The sequence below is a fragment of the Notamacropus eugenii genome, chromosome 1 (genome assembly GCF_028372415.1).
Source record: "Notamacropus eugenii isolate mMacEug1 chromosome 1, mMacEug1.pri_v2, whole genome shotgun sequence".
Classification (NCBI taxonomy): domain Eukaryota; kingdom Metazoa; phylum Chordata; class Mammalia; order Diprotodontia; family Macropodidae; genus Notamacropus; species Notamacropus eugenii.
This window is the reverse complement of record NC_092872.1, coordinates 350,779,577-350,794,127: the sequence shown is the minus strand read 5'-3', so window position 1 is coordinate 350,794,127 and position 14,551 is coordinate 350,779,577. Positions and strand designations below refer to the sequence as shown.

Below are 14,551 nucleotides of genomic sequence, written 5' to 3'. Positions count from 1 at the left end.
CATGCCACAGTTTGTTCAGCCATTCCCCAAGTGATGGGTAGCCTTACAGTTTCTAATTCTTCGCCTCCAGACAAGAGATTATGTATACGCTTTGACCCAGCAATATCACTACTAGGTTTCAAAGAAATATTTTTTTTTAAAGAGAAAAAGGACCTATACGTACAAAAATATTTATAACAGTTCTTTTTGTAGTGGCAAAGAATTGTAAATTGAGGGGATGCTCATCAATTGGGGGATGGTTGAACTAGTTGTGTTATGTGATTGTGATAGAATACTATTGTGCTATATGAAATGATGAGCAGGATGCTTTCAGAAAAATCTAGAAAGATTTACATGAATACAAAGTGAAATGAATAGAACCAGGAGAACACTGCACATAGAAAGCAGTATCAGGCCATGATCAGCAGTGAATGACTTAACTCTTCTCAGCAAACCAAGACAATTCCAGAGGACTTATCATGAAAATTACTATCTCTGATTGCAGATGAAGCATACCTTTTTTAAAAAAAAACAACTTGCTTTTCCTTTCCTTTTTTTTTTCAGTTTGTGTTTTCTTTCACAACATGACTAATATGGAAATATATTTTTCATAACTGCAAATGTATGATTTATAATCAATACTTGCCTTCTCAGTGGGGGGAGGGGGGAAGAGGAAGGAAAGAAAGAATGTGGAACTCAAAATTTAAAAAAAATGAATCTTTAAACTTGTTTTTCCATGTAATTGGAAAAACATAAAATATTTTTTAAAAATGCAGTCTCTCTCAATTTGGATATATTGTATACTTCTCAAAAAAGCAATAAATACAAGAAAGGGGACACATACAGTTTTTTCCCCTGATTTTTAGTATAGGTATAATAACACATGACTCCTTCAGTTCAGCTTCTTCTCAGCCAAACTTAGAAGTAGAAACTATATAAGTTTTGCCTTTTCTTTATCTGTGTAGCAATGTACAGTTATCCTCCACAACAAACCTAAACTTCATATCATCATTGTTTTTCTTGATCTTGACAGACTTGGTTTCTTTCACCTGGCTGTGAGCAAAAACGTCTTTTTTAAGGAATGGAGATATTAGTGGGATCCAACAAGCCTCCTGCTTACAGTGAGCAAGACACTCACTAAGTGCAGTTTTTCTTTGTATTAATAGTCTTAAGAGCAATCAGCTTTATTTCTAAAGTACCCCATTAGAAATAGCATCTTTAAAAAATTGCAAGATATGATGGTAAGGCACAAGCCGATTATACGTTATTATGAAACATGTTGGCATGTGTGTGTGTGTGTGTGTGAAAGAACTTTAGAGGATGTTTGAACTAAAAAAAATGACTATCTTATTAGAAGTAATAGTAAAGATGAAGAAAATTCATTTTGTAACAAAAATTTCCTCCTGAAACTTGCATATTTGATGAAACTTTAATTCAGAGATGTCAAATACCTGCTCATTGGATACAGACCTATCACTCTCCTCCCTTCTCCCTCAATAATCCTGAGGCCCAAATAAGATTAAAATGTTATTAGGAAATGTTTAGCAAAATAAATAAAAATAGATAACATCACATTTTAAAACTCTGTCAATATGTGGCCCACAGGAATACTTGTGAATTAACAACCCATTTCAATTTGAGCTTGATACCATTACTCTAAATTCCTGATCAATTCCTGATCTTCGAAATTTATATTCTGATCTGGAAGAGCAAAGTAACTTCATTTGCAAAAGTGTTAGAGATATGAATAATAAATTTACAAAATACTTTGAAATAATGTTTTCCAATTTTAAGACATCTGCCACACAAATGAAATAAAAGACCTGCTTATTAATCACTTGAGTAATTTACAGGAGTGATTCTCATTTTATTTTTAAAGATTTTAATATTTCTAAATGTAGCAGGAGCCATCAGGGGAACCCTTGATTTACTGTACTGGAGCATTTCCTGTGGATCTGGACTGGACATATCCTCTGGATCCCTGCTAAGGAACATGTGCCTTGTTGCAGTACAGAGGAAATACTGGATTGGTGACCTAACAAGCCTGGGAATCACTGGAGATGATTGGCAGCTGAGAAAAAGGAGGACAGGCTCTTGTTAGACCATAAGAGTTGTGGAACTATCTCTGTTCTTATCTTGTTGGTCCTCTCTCTTTGCACATGCTTTCTCTTTCTTGCCTTCCTATAACTCCCCATTCTTTTGAGCTCCACAATGGTGTCTTGCTTGCAACACAAGCACATGGGCATCAGGATATGTGTTTGATTTGGTGGGTCTGAAGCTATACTTTGAGTCTCTGGCTGACTGCATCTTCTTGTCTGTTTCATTCTCTGAGGGTAGGTCAACAGCTAGTGATGATGAGAAATAGACATTCCTAGACTTGGAGATTGCCTTGTAAGTTGAATTTTAAATTTGGCTTGTCGTTGATCCTTCATTCCTAAAGAGGACCAATGACATCAGGAAGGGGTGTCTTGACTTGCAAGTGAATTGGATTTAAGTGAAGCATCATCTGATCAGAGGGCAGAAAAATCAGAAACAGCACACTTCTTGGCACTACTGCCAGAATCATCCTGTAACTCCTGGAGTAAAGAAAACCATATCCTATTGACTAGGCAATCTGGACCTTGTGAGTTTGAGGGGAATGGGAAATATCTGTTCATCAGTCTCACAAAGTTGTCTTTACTTTCTAGAGGTGTGTGAGAGAGAGAGAGAGAGAGAGAGAGAGAGAGAGAGAGAGAGAGAGAGAGAGAGAGAGAGAGAGACTTGCCTTCCTTCTTTGGGTCAGGTCTCCCAGGATTGAGCCTGGCTCCTTGGGAGCCCAGAACCCCTTGCTGGGCACTCTAGTCCACAGAGTACATAAATATGAATAAATAGGGAACCCATTTGGTCTGGCCCCAGGTAATACATTTAGTTTTACTTCACCTGAACAGGAATAGAACTGTCTTGTGAGAATGCATTGAAATCAGCATTTGCATTCAGAAATCTTACTCTGCTTTGTTACTTGTGAATGAAGAGTTCTGTCATTTATCAGAAGTGGTGGCGTTGTTACCATGCTTTGTAACATTTTGTCTGTGTGAATCAGAGTTTCCTGCTGCAGCTGTTAAAAAGGCAAAATAATGATCTCAGCGTTTGAGAAAGAATTACAAGTAGCAGTGTGGTCAGTGACACAAGGAAAACCTCTACCATGAAGAGAAAGTCCACCCTGTCATTAATAATGTCATTATAGCATGATTTTATGCTGTAATTTGAAAACTGCAGGAATTAAAAAAAAATCAACAAATAGCTAATTTATTTATGTTATAAATTGTAACAAATCTTTAATTTTATCTAAATAAAATATGAGCTAAGAAAATTATTTGCAAAGATGAAAACTGGACTTTTGCATGTATGACTTTTTTATTTAAAAAAAGGGGGTGGAGGGGAAGGAATATCACTACATAAAGTTTTGAAATCACTAACTTAGTCTAACTCTCTTATTTTATAGGTGTGAAAAAACCTGAGGCCCAAAGAACTAAAATGATTTGCACAAGATCACAGATAGTAAGAAGCAGAGCTGGTATCTGAACTTCTGGATCCAAATCTAGTGCCTGATCCATCCAATAATGTTTTGCATTTGTGTAGCACTTTAAGGTTATAAAATATCTTTCTGAAACAACACTATGACACAAGTAGTACAAGCCTTACTATCCTCACTTTGTAGATGGGGAAAAAAGAGACTTAAGAGACATGAAATGAATTTTCTATGTTCACACACAACTAGTGTCTGGATAGTGATTTTAACCCAGGTCATATGACTTTTCCTTTCTACTATATTAGTCAGTCAGCTAACCAAGCAATCAATAAGCATTTATTAAGCACCTACCATTTTCCAGGCACTGGGATCAGTGCTGGGGACACAAGTACAAAAAAAGAAACAATCCCTACTTAAAAGAAGTTCATATTCTAATGGAAAGAATAACATATAGTATAATGGGCCAGTGTGAGTTTGATATAACACTGGGAAACAAGAGATCTAACCAAATGAGTTAATGGACAGCTAGGTGGAGCAGTGGAGAGAATGCCAGACCTGAAGAAAGGAAGATTCATCTGCCTGGATCAAAATCTGACTTCAGACACTTGTTAGCTTTGTGATTCTGGCCAAGTCACTTAACCCTGTTTGCCTCAGTTTCCACAACTGTAAAATAAATTGCAGAAGGAGTTGACAAACCACTCCAGTATCTTTGCCTTGAAAATCCCAAATGGGGTCATGAAGAGTCAGAAATGACTGAAATGACTAACTGACAATTGATAGAGGGAGTTTTATCACAAGTCCACAACAAAAATGCTTCACCTGTGTTTTAGTGAAGTTTTGTGTATGTTTTTCCCCCATAATATTGATGCATTTATATTAATGGTTTATTTCTTGCTTCCATGCCTCACCAAGATTCTAGATTCTTAAAAACCATACCCGCCCAGTACAAACTCTGAGGAGTCCCACTAAGGTTTTGAGAGCAGTTCTAGCAATGGATCATGTCTATAGTCCAAGCACTAGCCTAGCTAAGTATTTTATTGGGTGAATGGATTGAGAGGATTGAAAAAGCAAAGCTTTGAGCTTCCAAGCATATCAATTTATTAAGCAATGCAAGCCAAGTGTATAACAAATTGGGACCACACCCTGAATACAGAGGGACACAGATTTTTATACATTAAAAGAAAATAATTAGTAGGATATAAACAAGGAAACAAGATTAGATAATCTGATTTCTAATGGGAGAGAAAATAATGGATTTTCCAAGTTGGGAGGAGAGAAAAGTTGAGTTAAGAGTGACAAGTAGGTTTTGAGTTCTTTCCTTTCCCAGAATTGGGAAGCTGTATCCACATGCATTTATGAAACAAAAGATGACAGATACCATCTAGTTCTCCATGGACTATTTGTAGAAAAACAAGATGGAGGATAATACATGTGGCAGAATAATTTGGAGTCAGTGTTTAGAAGATAGGGTCAACTCACTCTTCTCATCAGCATTATATGGAAAGGCTTTTCAAGGGCAGATTGGACACACAGTAATGTACTATTGGTCGATGACATTCTAATATTCAAATGAATGTGTGATCTCATTGACTGTTCTTTTCACTGACGTAACTCACAGCCCAGCCACATCTGTACATCCTGTGAGACTCTTGTCTATGTATGCACATAAGTTCACCAAGGTTTTGGAAGCCTATTTCACTTCTCTTGACATGGGAGGGACATCAATGGATAGCTATACACCTAACAACCCTTTCTCTTACAATGGGATCAGTCTGTCTTTATTGTATATTTACCTGAAAACGCTGTAACACTCTGCCCACTGAAAATCTTAAGAGCAAATGTGAATTATATCAGCTGGACACTTAGGGAATTATAGTCATCCTTCCCTCTCCTTCCACCTTCTACTCACCCCCAATCCCTCACCATGCAGAGAACAGAGGAAAACTATCATATTTCCCAGCTGCCTAGATGTCAAAGTTCACATTTACCCTGGAGATTGTTTGCTGGCAATATGTCACAGTATTTTTTACTCTTATTGGCCTCTGAAATTTCTCACTGCTGATATATTACAGCCAGCTTATACCCACCATGTGTCTCACCAATTGATTTCTAAATGATGGAACTTTTGTTCTGGGGCACAGAGCAATTTCCTAAAGACAATCCAGCCTACTCCCTGCATCCTGTTTAATTTTGGGCTCCACTTATTGTCCACCTCTACTGTCAGTTTTAGAGAGACATGTCAATTGAATGTTCCCATCCAATTACATGTTATAATCTGGGCTACTGACATTCTTTATCCACCATCTTTTCTGAGGATAGTCAATTTAATTTTTTTTTGTGAAGTAAGGATAGTAACATTTTTTAATATCTTCATCGAAGGACTGTTGTGATACTGAATGAGACTAGGTATTTACAGTGTTCTGCAAACTTTAAAAACTATGTGAAAACATCAATTATTATTACCAATAACATGTGAATTTAGTCTAGTAACTGAGTTGAGACTCAAATGGAATGAACCACATCTATGTCAGTCTTTATTTTAGAAAACTAAAGGAAATTTAAAAATTGCAACTAAATAAGATAGATTCTAGGTTCTACTCAGAGAGAATGAAAGAATTAGAAGACTTGGTTTCATCCTATGCCCAAAAGCAACATGTCATGGAACACTTAGTTATCTCATTTTGCAAGGTTAATGATGGGTGTAAACAAACAAACTGCCAAAATATTCATGCAGCTTATGCATCAAGAGAAAATAATGCAATGAACTTACTTAAAAAAACTTCTAACCCAAGACAATGTATATCTCAAAACTCAATGACATCAAGAAAACATCCTGATGAGGATGACTAAAACTATACTGTGCAAGGGTGGAGGTTGTGAATAGCTCACTCCACAGTTTTAACAGGTGGATTGAAACAATTAATCCGAACTAGGTGAACAAAGACTAAGAATTGATCAAATGCATTTCGGTTAAGTAGGATTGTCTGTTCTAAATGAAGGAACTTTTTAACAATACATGGTAGTTGAAAGAAGAGAGGTCTTCCTCTGAGAAAAAATTACTTGGAGGAATGGGAAAAGTGCTTTGGCCCTGGCCCAGGTCTCTTCTTTCTGTCCCATCCTCTTATGGCTAGAGGACAACTTTGTGATCTTCAAAGGTTCTAGAGGATTTTGGACTTTCCATTGACATCCTAACATTGCCTCTAGAAGAGTATCTGGTGGCAGTGTCTAAATCAGGACCTAAGAACAAATTAGAGATGAAGAAGAAAGGATGACTCAAGGCTTTATAGAAGAAAAGATACACTGTATATAAGGGGAAGATCTTGTGGATTCTAGCAAAGGGATTTCCCAGAACTGTGAGTTACTCTTTTTCCACAAGAGCTTCTTCTTTTTTTAAAAAAAAAAAATTATTTTTAGTTTTTAACATTCACTTCCCCAAGATTTTGAGTTCCGAATTTTCTCTCCATCTCTCCCCTTCTCTCACTCCAAGATTGCATGCATTCTGATTATCTTTTCTCCCAATCTTCCTTACCTTTTGTCATTCCCCCTTTCTCTTATTCCCTTCCCCTTCTATTTTCCTGTAGGGCAAGATAGATTTTTTTACCCCATTGCCTGTATAGCTTACTTTCCAGTTGCATGTAAAAACAATTTTTTAACATTTGTTTTTAAAACTTTGAGTTCCAAATTCTCTCTCTTCCTCCCTCCTCACCCACCCTCGTTGAGAAGGCACACAATTCGATATAGGTTATATATGTGTAGTCATGCAAAACACTTCCATAAGTCATGATGTGAAAGATTAATTATAGTTTCCTCCATCCTATTCTGCTCCCCTATTTATTCTATTCTCTACTTTGACCCTGTCCCTCATCAAAAGTGTTCACTTCTGATTACCCCCTCTTCTAATCTGCCCTTCTTTCTATCACCCCTTATCCTCTTCCCCCCTACTTTCCTGTAAGGTAAGATAGATTTCCATACCCAATTGAGCGTGTATGTTATTTCCTCCTTAAGTCAAATCTGATGAGAATGAAGTTCACTCATTCCCTCTCAGCTCCCTTGCTTCCCCTCCACTGTAAAAGTTTTTCTTGCTTCTTTTTTTTCCTTATGACGCACTATTTCCTTGATTTGTACAAAATAGTGAATAGTCATACCATGCCTGGGAAAAAATGGTGGTTTAGGGTTTATACAAGTCCTTCTGTCCTGAAGCATCTATTTTGAAGGTTTGGGATTAGCACCTTTAGCCCCAGCATCTTTAGGTCTGGACTTGGCAGGCTTGGGGTCAGTAGGCTTAGCAGCCTTGGAATCATTGGCCTTTGTGCCCTTGGCTGCCTTGGGATCAGACTTGGCAGCCTTGGAATCAGATTTGGTAGCCTTGGGATCAGACCTACTGACCTTGGCAGCAGACTTGGTGACCTTGGTTGGGGTCAGCGGGCTTGGCAGCCTTGGGGTCAGTGCACTGGGTAGTCTTGGGGTCAGTGGTTCTGGCAACTTTAGAATCAGGTTTCATGATCCTGGGGCCTGGATGTTTGATGCTGACCCTAGGACCCTGGACGCTTGGTGGCCATCTTGTGGCCAGCACAGTGGGATCTTGGGCCTGAGGAGCTTGGCCTTGGTGCTTAGAGCCTAGATGGCCTCTGCTCAGGCCTTGTTGGTTTTGGCATACTTGGCTTGCATCTTCTTCAGTCCCTTCTTGTTGTGTTTCTTGGCAAAGCACATGTTTCTCAGAAACATGGGATGAACCTCTTTCACAGATTTGTATCTCTGTGACCTAGGTTTCTTGATGCCATTTCTGTGCCATTTTCATGATTGGTTGTGGGTGGTATGATTCATAGACTTAGCCATCTTTACACCACAGCCTGAGCTAACAGGCACTCCACTGACTGGAAGAGGCCAAAATGTGAGAGAGAAAGTTTCTTGCCTCTTTTATGTGAGATGATTCATCCCATTCTGCCTCTCCCTTTCTCCTTCTCCCAGTACGTTTCTCTCTCACTCCTTAATTTTATTTTTTTAGATATCATCCCTTCCTATTCAACTCACCCTGCGCCCTCTGTCTATATGCATATAATCCCTCCAACTACCCTAATACTGAGAAAGGTTTCATAAGTTACAAATATTATATTTCCATGTAGGAATGTAACCAGTTCAACTTTAGTAAGTCCCTTATAATTTCTCTTTCTTGTTTATCTTTTCCATGCTTCTCTTGATTCTTGTGTTTGAAAGTCAAATTTTCTATTCAGCTCTGGTCTTTTCATCAAGAATACTTGAAAGTCCTCTATTTCACAGAAAGGTCATTTTTTTCTCCTGAAGTATTATACTCAGTTTTGCTGGGTAGGTGATTCTTGGTTTTAATCATAGCTCTTTTGACTTCTGGAATATCATATTCCAAGCCCTCTGATCCCTTAATATAGAAACTGCTAGATCTTGGGTTATCCTGATTGTGTTTCCACAATACTTGAAGCATTTCTTTCTGGCTACTTGCAATATTTTCTCCTTGACCAAGAGCTTTGGAATTTGGCTACAATATTCCTAGTTTTCCTTTTGGGGTCTCTTTCAGGAGGTGATTGGGGGATTCTTTCAAAATCTATTTTGCCCTCTGGTTCTAGAATATCAGGGCAATTTTCCTTGATAATTTCATAAAAGATGATGTGTAAGTTCTTTTTTTTTGATCATGGCTTTCAGGTAATCCAATAATTTTTAAATTGTCTTGCCTGGATCTATTTTTCAGGTCAATTGTTTTTCCAATGAGATATCTCACATTGTCTGCTATTTTTTCATTTCTTTGGCTTTGTTTTATAATTTCCTGATTTTTCATAAAGTCATTAGTTTCTATCTACTCCATTCTAAAATTTTAGGAATTATTTTCTTCAGTGAACTTTTGGAACTCTTTTTCCATCTGACCAGCTCTGATTTTTAAGACATTCTTCTCCTCATTGGCTTTTTGGATCTCTTTTGCTATTTGGGTTTATCTACTTTTTAAAGTGTTATTTTCTTCAGCATTTTTTTGGGTCCCCTTTAGCAAGCAGTTGACTTGTTTTTCATTATTTTCTTGTATCACTCTCATTTCTGTTCCCAATTTTTGCTCTACTTCTCTTGATTGATTTTCAAAATTCTTTTCGAGTTCTTCCATGGCCTGAGACCAATTCATATTTTTCTTGGAGGATTTACATGTAGGAACTTTGACTTTATTTTCTTCTTCTGTTTGTATGTTTTGGTCTTCCTTGTTGCCAAAGTAAAATTCTGTAGTCTGATTCTTTTTCCAGTTTTTACTAATTTCCCCAGCCATTTCTTTGGCTTTTGAGCTCTTTGTCAAGATACTTCTCTGCTTAGAGTGGGGATGGGGGGGGTGCACTATCAGCCTCTTGATTCCCCTACAATCTGTGGGCCTAAAACTTCAGAAACAACCACTGCTACTGTCCCTTCCCCTACTGCTGCTACTATGGGCTCCTCCACCCTCTTCATCACCCTGGGACTGAAACAGGATCGCTCTTCTCTCTCACACAGGTTCCACAGGTATTTTCCACTGACCTTCAAATCTGTCCTTGGCATTTTGGGGTCGTGAAGTCTGGAAACCTCCACAGGTGCCAGAGATTCAGTCCCTCTCAAGGCCTGCTCAGGTTCTGTCTATGGCCCTCTCTGGACTGTGCTTAGCTCCCAGCAAGGCATGATAAATACTTCCTGTTGACTTTCCAGGCAGTCTTGGGCTGAAGATTTGCTTCACTCCATCATTCTGCAGCTCCAGAATTTATTTAGAGTCATTTTTTATACGTGTTTGGCTCAGCTTGGGGAGAGAGCTATAGCAAGATCATACTTTTACTCTGCCATCTTGCCTCTGTCCCCCCCAAAATAGCCCTTTCTCAAAGCAAATTAAGTCTAACTGATTAATTAGTATCTACTGACAACTTTGGGGGGAATGAACATAGGTAAAGGTTTGAGCTGATGGTCATAAAGGGATGCATTAGGCATGCTGAGGAGGCCTGACTTAGATGGGATAATTACCCATTATGTGCTATACTTGGAAAATTCAGTTTGGAATGAAGAAATAAGAGAGGTCAATCTCTGTAGCTAGAATGTTCAAGAGGTGAATTCTTTCAATTTTTACTTTATTCTCTGACTCTAATAGTTTTGGGCAGCTTTATGATTTTCTAAGATGTATTACCTAGAGTTTTTGTTTAGTCATAGTTTTTAGATAGTCTAATGATTCTTAAAGTATCTCTCTGCATTCTATTTTCCATATTGGTTGCTTTTCCTAATAGAAATTTCACTAGTTCTTATTTTTTGATCTTTTGACTTTGCTCTAATAATTCTTATCAACTCACTGAATCATTGAGTTCTATTTGCTCCATACTATTTTTCAAAGTTTTGACTGTTTGAGTAAGGTTGTCCACTTTCTGCTCCAAGCTGTACATTCTTGTTCCAAGTACTTTGGTATTATTTTTCGTCTCTTATTTCAGGTGTGTTTTTTCATTACTCCCTTCCATTCTTACAGTCTTTGTGGCCAATCTATTTTTTTTATTGTGGCTATTTCAGAGTCATTTTCTTGGATTTCATCTTGTGATTCCCTTATCCCATTGTATTTCTTTATTTAGTAGGAGGTTTTTCCCCCCTTCTGTTAGATAATATCTATAACTTCTGTTTTTGAATTGGGACTTTCTGCCAAAGCCAGGCTGTTCCCCTGTTGTGCATTTTTGGAAGGCTTGAATAGGCCCAGAATAGACTCCTGCTTCATTCTGGAAAGGGATAATATTAAACTGGATGTGAGTTCTGTCTGCTGGAGTCCAGAAGTCATTGCTCTGTGGCTTCAGAATGATAGACTGAATTAGTCCCTGCTTCCTTCCATGATTACAATGTGGGAATACAGTCCCTGCATGGAGCCCAGATTTGGATGAAGTTCTAGGACAGAGGAATCGAGATACTATTTAGCTGAGTTCACAGGGACTGGTAAGTTAATCCAACATATTATACATACATGTATGTATATACATATACACATACATATTATATATAACAGATAAGGGTAGAATATATTATAGACATACATACATACATACATACATATATAAACCTGGACAAAGAACTCAATTGCATTGGGAAGGTGTCTTATGACAAACTTTTGGGAGCATCCTTTTCTGATTTTGGTCCAACAAAAATAATAAAGAATAGGATCACCTGAAGATCTGATTCAGATTTAAGGAGACTAAATAATATAATTCTAAGAAATTATAGGTCAAGGAACCATAGATAGAAACCATAGAACATTTTGTTAAAGAAAACTTTAATGTATCAAAAGTCATGGTACATAGCCAAAGCAGTACTTAGGAGAAATTTAGTTCTCAAAATATATTCATCAACAAAAGAGTGATGTAAGTGATTAATAAATTGAGTCAAGAACTAAAAAAAATAAAAAGCCCTAAATGTGAAAAAAAAAACTCAACCTAGGAATTTTGAAAGAGACAGAAGACATAAACAAAATTGAAAACAAGAAACCTCATTGAATTAAAGAATACAATAAGTAGTTTTTAAAAGATTGATGAAATAGGTAAATTATTAGCATTTTTAGAAGAAAAGAAAACCAAAATACAGTATGAAAAAATGAAGACGGGGAATCTCATAACAGATGGAGAAGAAATAAAGGAAATTACAGTGGAATGTATAATGAATTTATAGTCTGAGTACCCAGGTTCAAATGAATTATCAGGTACTATTCTGCCCAGTCATATTATGTACCCCACAAATGTATAAATGAAATAGATGAATACTTTAAAAAGCATAAAATAGACATGTTAACAAACAAGAAACAGAGAAATTAAATAACCTTACCTCAGAACAATAAATTGATCAATTTTTTAATGGACACCCAAGGGGGGAACCCAGGCTCAAATGAATTTATAAATGAATTCTATCAAACTTTCAATGAAAAATTAATTCCAATATTACATAAATTGTTTGCAGAAATGTAGAAGGCATCCTACCAAATTCCTTTTATGAAAAAAAATGATCCTGATACCTCAACGGGGAGAGTAATTATTATAAAAACTAGACAAAGAAGCCAATGGAAGCATTCTTCACTGATTTCAATTCAATAAAAATTATAATCACTAAAGTCATCAGAGAAAGAGAAATATAGACCAATATCTAAGGAACATTGATGCAAACATATTCAATAAAATATTAGCAAAGCTATAGCAATAAATTCAAAATCTATCCACTCTGATCAGGCTATAGTTATAGCAGGGATATTGTGGTAGTTTTACATTAGGAAATCTGTGAATATAATAGAACATATTAATAACAACACAATAAAAGCCACATGATTATAATCAAAAGAGCATTTATGAAGCACTTACTAAGTACCAAATACTGTGTTAGATGCAGAAAAAGCTTTTAGTAAACTGTAACATTTATTTATGTTACAAACAATAGAAAGAAAAAAGCATTAAAAAAACATTTTTTAAATTGAATAGAGAAAAGGGAGATGAGATGTGCAGAATAGGTAAAAAATAGAGCAGTTTGTTAATTTATTACACCCTGGATAAACACACATACACACTTGTGTGTGTGTATATATATATCTACACACATGTATATACACACATATATACAAACATGTTTATCCGCACATATATGTGCATGCATGGATAGATACCTATATACATTCATGTGTGTATATATGTTTATCCAAGGAGTAGGAAATTGCTCTATTTTAAAGTTATACATGAAGCATCTGTGATTTCATTAGTGTAAAGAATTCCTGGTACAGAAAATCCTTGGCTATTAGTGCAGGAACCTGAGACATGTGGGGGTTAAGAGAATTGTTCAGGATCACATAATTGATATGATTAAAGGCAGGATTTGAATTTAAGTATTCCTGACCTCTAAATTCTTGAACTACTTCTACCATTCCATGGTGCCTTTATGAGAAAACTAAAAACATAACAAATCATATAACTGTGCCCTTTATATTACTTTTTCATATGTCAACAGATTTAAAAAAAGCCTTCATCAAAATACAGCACTCATTTATGTTAAACATAAACATACATATTAAAGATCAGGACCTTCTCTTATTATGATTAAAAAATATCTATCTAAATCAAGAGTGAGCATTTTTTGAAATGGAGCAGCACTGGAAGTTTTCACAATAGGATCAAGGGTCCATTAAAGATGTCCTTTGCTAAGGTTATTATTTTATGTAGTGCTAGAAAGATAGCCATAAGACAAGAGGGAGAATTGTGAGAACACACACCTCAATTTGGAGATGATATGATCATTTACTTAGAGCAAACTAGGAATTCAACCACAGGAAAAAATCAATTAAGACAATAGCCTTAGTAAAATCATAGAACACAAAATGTAAAATCATCAACCTTGATGTATATTACTAATAAATCCTAGAAGGAAGGATAGGAATGGAAATTCCACTGAAGGCAACGACAACATATACTTGGGAATTAACCTACCAGGACCCCTATAGAGAGGACATATAAAAATATAACTACAAAGCAATTTTTACAGAAATAAAATAAGACCTAAATAATTGGAATGAGATTTAATGTTCATGACTGAATCATACAAATATAGTAAGAATGGCTACACCACTTAAAGTATCATCCAGTTATTTCTGACTCTTCATGGCCCCATTTGGAGTTTTGTTGGCATAGATACTGGAGTAGATTGCCATTTCCTTCTCCAGCTCATTTTACAGATGAGGAAACTGAGGCAAACAGGATGAGGGGATTTGCCCAACACACAACCTAAAACATGTCTGAGACCAGATTTTAACTCAGGTCTTCTTGACTCCAGGCACAGTGCTCCATCCTCTGAACCACCTAGCTGCCCACCATTGTCCAAAATACTGCATTAAATTAGCACACCATCTGTGTATAGCTCAACCTTTGATTTATTAGAGCAAACACCAAAATCAATACCAAATTAGAAGAATTAAAATGAGAAAATTTTGCCTGCATTTAAAACAAGATCCAACTTGTCTTACTTAAACAAGTTATTGATGAAAAATAAAAAGGAAAGAAATCATTCACCACAGTAAGAAGGCAAAAATATAGCCTAGAAATC

The 14,551-nt window shown here is 36.4% G+C and overlaps 1 pseudogene; it reads right to left on the bottom strand.

The window, feature by feature from the left end:
• Positions 1–7,690: 7,690 nt before the first annotated feature.
• Positions 7,691–8,323, bottom strand: LOC140525781 (uncharacterized; annotated as a pseudogene).
• Positions 8,324–14,551: the final 6,228 nt, after the last annotated feature.